This window comes from Stenella coeruleoalba, assembly GCF_951394435.1.
Source record: "Stenella coeruleoalba genome assembly, chromosome: 18".
NCBI classification, from domain to species: domain Eukaryota; kingdom Metazoa; phylum Chordata; class Mammalia; order Artiodactyla; family Delphinidae; genus Stenella; species Stenella coeruleoalba.
Window position 1 is genome coordinate 5,857,674 of NC_137164.1, and position 10,121 is coordinate 5,867,794.

The 10,121-nt window shown below is 47.6% G+C and overlaps 1 long non-coding RNA gene across 1 annotated transcript; it reads right to left on the reverse strand.

Moving 5' to 3' along the window:
* Window positions 1-757: 757 nt before the first annotated feature.
* On the reverse strand, window positions 758-3,380 carry LOC307176723. The gene is made up of 3 exons (XR_013824873.1): window positions 3,128-3,380; window positions 1,478-1,612; window positions 758-900 (listed from the first exon to the last, which is right to left on the reverse strand). It is a non-coding gene; the product is annotated as an uncharacterized lncRNA (long non-coding RNA).
* Between the last annotated feature and the right edge of the window lie 6,741 nt (window positions 3,381-10,121).

Below are 10,121 nucleotides of genomic sequence, written 5' to 3' on the forward strand. Positions count from 1 at the left end.
GGCATGGGACCCCAATATAAATGCACCCCTCATCGGGTGTGGGATTACTCTGGTTGCTTTCCCTCTCAGGCTGCACCTGTGTCCTCCCCCTACACTCCACAAATGTCCTCCTGCCACAGAGACGACCTCGGAAACCTCCCTTCCTCCCCTGGAATCTCTAGCATCAGAAAGGTTCTTTTCCTCTCACCCCACTAAGTATGTCTAAGTATGTTCCGCCCATGACCCATTCCCTTCAATACACCTGCCTTGTGGCCCCAAGTCCAGCGAATTGTCTCGCTGTTTGTCCTTGGGTTCCTACGACTACCCGTGGGCAGAATTACCAGCAAGCTTCGAAAGATCAAGACGTATCTGTGTATTTAGAACAATTTTTATGACAAGGCAAACGTGAATCCAGAAAACGAGAAAACTTACGTAGACACACCCAAGACAGCACCTGTCCCAGAGAAGGGCTAATAGGAAGCAGTTATCAGTCAAGGATAGACTGTTCTTATATGTATAACTGAATCACTTTTCAGTGCACCTGGAACTAACACAACATTGTAAATCAACTATACTTCAATTTCAAAAAAAAATCATATTCCAGAAAAGAAGAATAGGTCGTTTTAAACTCTGTGTTTGCTCTCTGGGGGAAGAAATATGTGAATATGGTCTGGAAGGGCGTAGGGTGACTTTTCTCCCCCAGCTACACGATTCCCCCTGGCGACAGCCACTGCCGACTGTTGCTTGTGACTTTTCCACAGGTTTTGTGAAGAGCTTCTTAATAAGTGAGGCTTTCACTGTGGAGAACAAATGACTCTAACCTGGCTTCACAGTGACTTGTGGAAACGATCGTCTTCCCTCTCCTCCTGACTCCAGCCAATCCCTGTCATCCCCTGCACGTCTCCATTGCGTTATTCCATTCTGAAAGAGAAGATGAGTAAAGGTAACAAAAAGGCTTTGAAGGAATGTGGCCGAGGTTAGCAGGAATCATACTTGGCTCGGAGCCCCTTCAGAGCTCTGAGCCCGAAGCCGGTTTCTCTATAATGGAATTGTTCCCTAATTGTTCCCTAATGAAAAGGAATTATAATGTTTGATACGATACTTATATATTGTAGAATCTATTTATAGAAAAAAATAAATGCACCATTGCTAGTACAATAGCAGAAATATATAAAGGTGGTGGGACTGTTTGTGAATTGCTTGTTTGCTTGCTTTTTTCTACTTTCTAAATATTCCTTAATGTGCTTTATAATAAAAATAGATATACTTTACAATTTGCAATACTTTGATTTAATTTTATCTGGTGTTCACGCTGCATGTGTATTTAAACATTAATTACACTCCACTGAAAGAGGAAAGGTTGTAAACTCTTCCATGAACACAAACACATCGAGCAAATGAAATCCACTGTGTTCTGGCCTGTATGTTTATTTCGTGAGAGCATATACGGCATCACAGAAAGTGATGATTCTCTGCCAGGCTTGAGTGTTGGGCTTACCTGGGGATCTTCAGAAAAATCCAGAGGCATAGGTCCTGCCCACAGAGATTCTGATGTCGTTATGGGGTGTGGCCTGGTTTGGGGTTTTTATAAGCTTCCCAAGTAATTCTAACATGGAATCAAGGTTGAAAATCACTGATTTAAAAAAAGAAAACAGGAGTGAACCCCACTGAGAATTTACTAAAATAAAACATCTAAGAGAGTGTCTTTATGAACTACAGCCAATCTTGCTCAAATTAGTAGAAAAATCTAGCATTGTGACAGTTCAAGAATGAAAAATAACCTAGAATTTAAAGTTTATTAGAAATAATCATGATCTTCCATACTCAGCATGTGCCTGGCATTTTACATATATCACCTCTAATCTGCATAAGAGCTCTAGACATTAAATAGCATGGGACCTTAGTTCCCTGATCAGGGATCGAACCCTGACCCCCAGCAGTGGAAGCTCAGAGTCCTAACCACTGGACCGCCAGGGAAGTCCCCAGTACCCATTTTATTTTATTTATTTTTTATTTTTTTGCGGTACACGGGCCTCTCACTGTTGTAGCCTCTCCCGTTGCGGAGCACAGGCTCCGGAAGCGCAGGCTCAGAGGCCATGGCTCACGGGCGCAGCCGCTCCGCGGCATGTGGGATCTTCCCGGACCGGGGCACGAACCCGCGTCCCCTGCATCGGCAGGCGGACTCTCAACCACTGCGCCACCAGGGAAGCCCCCCAGTACCCATTTTAAAAGATGAGATTCAAAGAAGTTATGCAATTTGCTCCAAAACACGCAGCCAGTAACAGAAGGGGCTGGGGACTTACAACTCTGATGCAGAAGCCTGCGCTTACTTCCCACCCCTCGTCACTTCCACTTAAGAATAAAAGACGCAACTGTCACGCAGAACAATGCACAGAGTATGATCTAACTTTCGTTAAAACAAACACTTCTCAGTGTGCGCGCCTGGAAGAGACCCAGGTGATGGCCACCACCCTGCTGACCCCCTTCTGGGGAGGCAGGCCCAGAGATTTTTGCTTTACATACTTTAAATATTTCTGTTGTTTGGATGTTTTTACAAGGAGCATGAGTTCTATTTGTAAAGTATAATCTATAAAATACTAATACTGAAGTAACCATCACCGGTAGTTGGGGCTCGAGGGTGAACTTCTCAAGTCCAGTCCAGGGTTCCCTAAATCTTTGTCCTCTTCATTGTCCACCATGAGTCATAGCCCTGCCTCGGGGGGATTCACACAAAGGGAATAGTGTGTAAACTATACCTACATTATATTACCTAGAATCATGATACTAATCTATGCACCCCTGTGCCATAAAGCAGAAACTAACACAACATTGTAAATCAACTATACTCCAAGAAATAATTAATAAAAAATAATCTATGCAGTTCTTTACCCTGAAAGATCTTTAAATTTCTTCCTTATCTAAAAACCTGGTAGGACTTCCCTGATGGTGCAGAGGTTAAGAATCCGCCTGCCAATGCAGGGGACACGGGTTCGAGCCCTGGTCCGGGAAGATCCCACATGCCGTGGAGCGACTAGAGAAAGCCCGCGTGCAACAATGAAGACCCAACACAGGCAAAAATAAATTTTAAAAAAAGATTAAAAAAAAACAACTGGCATTTTTGCGGATGGGGAACTGAGGTCCGACTCACGCGATACTTCCATGGCTGTTTACAGGGCTTCAAAGTTTCCGAATTCCAAATCTCCTTTCCTGGCACCAGCCCTGCTCCTACTCTGCATTCTGGGGAGGTTGGTGACTTCCCATGAAGTCACCCTGGACAACGATTAGGTCATTTTTAAAGCTTGTTTGCTCTTTTAACCGTGAGGGGAAAAAAGTCCAAATCAGTCAAAACAAAACAGCAACCCTATGTGTCCAGAGATGTCCATGGAGAAAGTGGAGATAAACAAGCCACACTCCTGCGTCTCCTAACAGCAGTGTGTCTCAGCTCACTCTTTAAAAGCTGCAGGGTGCCAGGCCCTGGCTTTTATCAGACCCCCTCAGCTATCCCCACAGCTCTACCAGGACTCGCTGCAGGGGACCAAGAGCCCATCGTGTGGTTTCCAAACATAAGAGCAGGCCTCGGTCACAAACAGTTCCATGTTTTTGTTTTTAGCATAAGATAGAACAAATAAACTCTGCAGGCTGCTTGGTCCTCAACGGTATTGATGAGGAGAAATTGCAGATCACAGAGACACGCTTTAAATTAACAGGATGTACATGAGCCAGACGTAAGTAACTGAGCAGGACCAAGGGAAAAGAACCTGCTTTGGAACACTTGTTGAAACCCTCCATGCAACTTCTCAAATAGAAACTCCAGGATTGAACTGCTACCTCTGACATAGTATAAAATAAGGAACAGCCACTTCCTGGAGAAAGTTGACTATAAGTTGAAGGGAAAGGAGAGATTGATCTTCCCTCTGCAGGAAGCAGGGAGGTCCTTGTGGTCTCAACAGCCCTTTCATGTGAACACGTAGCCCTGAGACCGGGGTTCAGGCCGAGTTAATTAGCAGTGTCTGCTTGGGAGAAAGTTCCAAGCAGGATGCTGAGCTGGAAGGAGGGGCAGGCCAGAGCTCACGTAGGGGCCGACCTGTCCTGCTGGGCCTCTGACGACAAATGGGGTGCGGAGTCTGGGTGAAAAGGGGGTACGGGCATTGAAGAGAGAAAAGACACGTGCTCTCCCTCTCACACACACGCACAGGATGGGAACACAAAACAAATGATGGGAAGTGTGATGAAAAAGATCTAGGTCCCAAGAGGGGCCAGATGAGAGAAACGCTGACGTGTCAGCAACGGGTCACATACTTGGAAGTGGGCACAGCCCGAAGTGAAGGGCCCGGTCAGCCTTCTTCTGAAGAGGGAGAAGTAACTGGTGAGGGGAGAGTGTGTGCAAAGAGAGGAGAGACGAACTTTTCGTGACTATTAGAGGCTGTTTATCAGGTAGTTGGAGTGTGTGGGGGGATGGGAGCGTCCAGGAATGAAAGTCTTCATCAGAGAAAGAGCTGAAGGCCTCAGGGCTGGTTCCGGGATTAGAAAGGATGAAACAAGATTCAGAATCAGGGGAAATGAGAAGGCAACATGGGTGGGGGGAGAAGGGGGCAGCAGCTAACACTCAGGGAGCAGCTCCTACGGACCAGGCAGCAGCCCTTACCCTTCAGCTACACCATCTCTCTTTTCTCCATAAACTTGAGGTAGCTTCTAGAAAATTCTACTCCATGGAGGAGGAATTCTGAGGCTACAAAAAATTAAGTAATAGGATCAGCTTACACAGCCATTAAAGGAGGTAGAGATGGGATCTCACCTCACTGCGGCCTTGATGCCAAAACCCCTTGCTCTATCCCCTTCACCATGCTGTCACTCAAGGTGGGGACAAGCCATGGAATACCTTAAAAGAAAAAAAAAAGAAACAGCCTGAGAAAGTTGAGAGCAATAGGAAAGTATCAAATCAGTCTGACTGACCCTCTCAAGGGCTCTGACATCTTAAGATGCATGGCCTACGTGACATAGCGCCTGAGTAGGAGAGTTTAATATTTTGGCATATTGTTTTTCTGGGTGTGGTGCACTATTGTTACAGGCTGCACACCCAGACAACATTGTGTGAGGGTTACTGCTTACCTGGAAACTCCAGGCACCAGGATTTTAACTGCAAGAGTCAGAAGGGGTCCACCCTGTGCAGGTATCTTGCTGTAATAACAGCTGGCAGCTGTCGGGGACCCAGGACTTTATGACAGAAGGAAGTGTCGAGAATGCTTGAACCCACACTACGAAATAAGACGATTGCAGGTATTTCTAGATAACTTACAACTTGATGCAACAAACTGTACATGATATCGAAAGGAGTTTTGGCATAAACTCCCAGATTCTTCTCCGTGAAGGGTAAGAAAAACTCTCTAGCCAGGGGTGGCTCAGAGAACGTTCTGGTCTGAAGTCCTCTACATCTTGGGTTTTCAGGTTCGGTGTTCTCCTAAGCTTATTCCACGTTGGTCTCATGTCTCTGCATTGGACTTGCTCAGATTTCACTTTATGCGGTAAATACTCAGTAATGATATTCCTAAGGAGATTTGTTCTCTGCCGTGGGCTCACCCAAATGCCTGCCACTACTGACTGCTGCTTTGCAAAGGGGTTCTCTACCAGAAAGTCTGAAAACCCATGGTTCTGGACAGTGGTGTTTGGTTTCTGCCCAGTTTGTGTCAGAAGAGATTGTATTCAGCTTCTTCTGATGGGAAGAGCGACCTCTTTATTTGGGACCCTCCTCTGATCGAGAACAGGGATGCTGGGACACTTGGTGTGTAGTGTATCACAAATCTTTAGGAACAAGAGTTCAGGGGGCTTCCTGTTACCTATTTCATCCTCAGTATTGTGGAGGCTGCACTACGATATGCCGCTAAAGGCCTAGACCTAGTAAGTCTAGGTCCTTAAAAGAAAACCATCCAGGTTTCGATAGTAGGGGAACTAATTTAATTTAAATGAAACGTGAACACCTTTGATGTGCTAGGTGCTACGTTCGGAGCTTCACTTACATGCTTTTATTTAGTCCTAGAATGTCTTTATGAGGTGGGTGTTCTATGCCCATCTTACAGATGAGGAAACCGAGACTCTAAGAAATTAGCTGGCTTGTACAAGGTCAAGGTCACACAGCCACTAGGAGACCAGAAGATCTAGGATTTCAAAAATGTTATGGTGGGTGGTGCTAAAAACACGTAACATAAAATTTACCATCTTAACTATTTTGAAGGTATAGTCCAGTAGTGTTAACTCTGTTCATATACTGTGCAAAAGATTTCTGGAATGTTTTCACCTTGCAAAACTGAAACTCTGAATCCATTGAACAATAACTCCCCCTCCCCCCTCCCTGTAGTCCCTGGCAACCATGAGTCTACTTTCTGTTCCTATGAGTTTGAGTACTCTGGACACCTCTTATAAGTGGAATCATATCTAGTATTTTCCTTTCTGTGACTGACTAGTTTCACTTAGCATAATGACCTCAAGATCCATCCGTGTTGTAGCATGAGTCAGAATTTCCTTTCTTCTTAGGGCTCCGCAATATTCCATTGTATGCATACACCACATTTTCTCTACAGAGCTAGGATTTTAATCCAAGTTCGGGAGGCTCCGGATCCCATGCTCCTCTCTTGTGCTGCGTAAACAACGTTCTCTGGTCAGTGCTTTAAAGAGAACTGTAAATTTCACATTCTACGTTAAATGCAAGAGAAGTGAGACAGCGGTGTCCCGGCTCCGCTCTCAGCACTGCAAGCCCAGAGGTGGAGTGGCAGAGGGCTGCCTGACTTACACGCTTTCACGGGAAGCACCCCGACCTTCTCCTCGCACCGAGCCCAGCTCGCCACTCCTCCCATCACTGCCTCCTGACACACGCCTGCTCCAGCACACGCCCGGGCCTCTCCTCTCCGGTATGTCACGTACCAAGGTCTCCAGGACGTCTCCGGCTGAATATAAATAGCCCTGAGACCTCAACCTCCCCACCCTTCCTCACCCAGCCTTCCCTGTTGCCCAACTTCCCCGTCCTGTGGGCTGTGCCAGTGTCCTGCTGCTTCTGCAAGTCTGCAGCCTGGTAATCTTTGCTACCTCTCCGGTTTTCATCACTCACCAGACACCGCCAAGGACAGCAGCTTCCTCCTCGGCAGCCCGAATCTTTCCCTTCCCCAGAATCCCATGCAAATTCCTCGACCAGACCCAGATGGCTTTGCACCTGCAACGTGGTTCTTCCTATTCGCCCCCAACACTCCCACCCTCCCCTCCCCCACCCCCGAAGACCGGTCTTGAATTACCTGTAACCGTTTCTCCACAGTCATCTAATCAAGGCGAGCTCAGCACCGTCCTGCTCAGGTCTTTCCCCCAGCTGCTCCTCCTTGCGTCCTCCATCTTCCCCTGACCCTCCTCGGTCAGCTTTGTTCTGCTCACGGGTATTTTCTGGGCCCGCCCCACCCCCAAGCCGTGCACCTGACCTTCACCTCCACCTCCAGCCTGTGGACAGGCACCTAAGCCACCTTGGTCCTGGGCCTCCTCTCCCGTACACTGCCGAGCGTCCCCACCCTCCTCTTCTCCCTCCTTCTCCTTGGATCGCAATCTGTGACCCAGATTCATTCCACCCCACTGTCTCGTCTGTCATTTCTGACCTTTCTCAGGTTTTGAGATAAGTAACCTGTGTCTTTATAAATATTTTAATCAATTATATATGGATTTATCTTTCTTTTCACCTAAGTTCGCTTGAGCATGAACTTGGATGGCTCTTCATGTTCCCAAGTGGCTCCCTCGTCCTCCCAGCATGTATTATATCATAAATAAATTACGCCATAAATAAATCAGGGGCGAGGAGAGTCAGGATAACATCAGAACTGTTTTTCCAACCGAGATGAGTTCAGTGGGGTCAGGGCTGGGAAGGAGACTCAGAAGCAGTGGAGCTGGGGTCCAGATGCTGATGAGCTCCTGAGACGAGGGCAGCATCTTCCAGCAAAACAAGCCCTGATGGAGATCCCTGAGAAGTTTAGCGGGTGTCTCTGTTCAGGTCTGGCACCTAGGCATGAGGGAGGGCTCCCCGGGCCCTCAGCTAGAGCACGATCCCGAGGGAGACCGCCAAAGTCTCCCAGCTACACCCGCCCCCCAGCATGGGATGCACAGAAGGACCAAAGGAAAGGGGAGCCACGTGCTGGGCACCACAACCGGGGAGGGGGCCGGGAGGAGCCTCGCCGTCGGCAGGGTCCGAGGGCAACACTCTGGACCAGGGGGCGGGTCCCAGCTCATTGGAGGCCAAAGACAACCATGGAACAGACACAACCAGCTCTTGCTCTCCACCCTGTCACGGACGTAACAAAACCTTAAATAAGCCTCCCATAATCCCAATTTAATCCTGAGAGAAGGAAAGGGAAAGAGAGAAGCGGGAGGGTCCTGAGTTGACTGAGGGTTTACCCCAAAGCAACAGAGTTTAAACCGGAAGTGACCCAGTTACTCAAATTGGCAAGAGCCAGGCTCCACCACCGGGAGGAAGCGGGGCTGAAGAGCTGAGCTGGCTTCATGACGGTCTGTGGAATTCCTCTCCTCTGTACAAATGATGTGCCCAGCAAACAGCCTGCAGAAACGGACGACTTGTGAATTAGGCCCTCTGGGATGGCAAGGGCTTTGGAGGTGACCTAGGTGGAGCCTGTCACTTCAGTGACAAGTACGCAGGACTTAAGGAGGAGCAGGGATGTGGCCAGCAGGTGGGGACCCAACACCGGCGCCTGCTTCCCCGCCTCCCCGGCCAGGCTTTCCATCACCTGCCACTGCTGCCCGGCTCTGTCCTCCTCTGAAAGCAGGAGACGTCACACTGAGGGTTACAAGGACAGGCAAACTGAGTTAACATGACAGCATTGGTTTAAATGAAAGGACTCAGTAATTCCCAATATCCCACTGCCTGTATGTACATTAAGAATGTGAAATTGGGCTTTTTTGTGAAATTGATCCATATTCCTATTAATAACATCATTGTTGGTGGCTGAATACCTTTTTAGAAAAGTGTTTTTCATCTTGGGGATTGGTGAACAAGTGAGGATTTGAGACGCTCATGGACTAAAAATTTACCTATATGTTTTGTTTTTCTTTCATTTTTTTCTTCCAAGATGTTTTCTATTTGTAAATTAAAATAATTTCAAAATAGAAAAAAAAAAAAGAATGTGAAATTGATGTGGGAGCAGGGGCGGGCAGAGTGGGAAAAAGATTTTTTTTTTTTTTTGCGGTACGCGGGCCTCTCACTGCTGTGGCCTATCCCGCTGCGGAGCACAGGCTCCGGACGCGCAGGCTCAGTGGCCACGGCTCACGGGCCCAGCCGCTCCGCGGCATGTGGGATCTTCCCGGACCGGGGCACGAACCCATGTCCCCTGCATCGGCAGGCGGACTCCCAACCACTGCGCCACCAGGGAAGCCCGGGAAGAAGCTTTTTAACATCAAAATCTAGGTGGGGCAGAGGACTTGGGGGAGTGGGCAGGTAGAGGTAGCTCTCTGCCAGGCCCCAGGTCGGGTGACTCGGGGTAAGAGATCGGGCACCTGGAGCGCCCATCCTGCCGGGTGTGAAGAGGGAGGGCCCAGGCTGGGCATCCCTGCAGCTGGAGGGTTAAACTTCAATCACTCCTCACTTGAAGAACATTTACTGTACCTTTTATAGGAAGGGTGTTTCCCCCCGCCCCAAATTATACCCATTCTCACAATTACCTAACACTTTTTCACAATTATGGAGAAGAAGCAAACCCAGCTTATTCTTACCTTTTTCTGAGTACAGTCCTGTCCCAAATCCCCCTTCACTTCTAAGCCGAGGGTAGAACCTCTTAGGGATGAATTAGGGAGTCACGGATCATCATTCTGCGTGATTAAGGATTCATCTTTCCCATGTGAATGCTTCATTTCCCCCATGGAAGAACTATGTGTAGCACAGAAGCAGAGAAATGTAGTTAAAAGCTTATTATGAGTCATCTCATAAGCTTATTATGAGTACCTTTATTCCAAGTGATAAGTGAAAGCGAATACCTCTTTGGGTCTAGATGAGCACGCCTGATGTTTAAGACGCACTTGTTGAATGAAAAGTGTCTCAGCAATTATAGCTAAATGCCTCCTTCCATTTTGTTGGCTGCAATAAGCTGAAGCTGATTATGTTAATCACA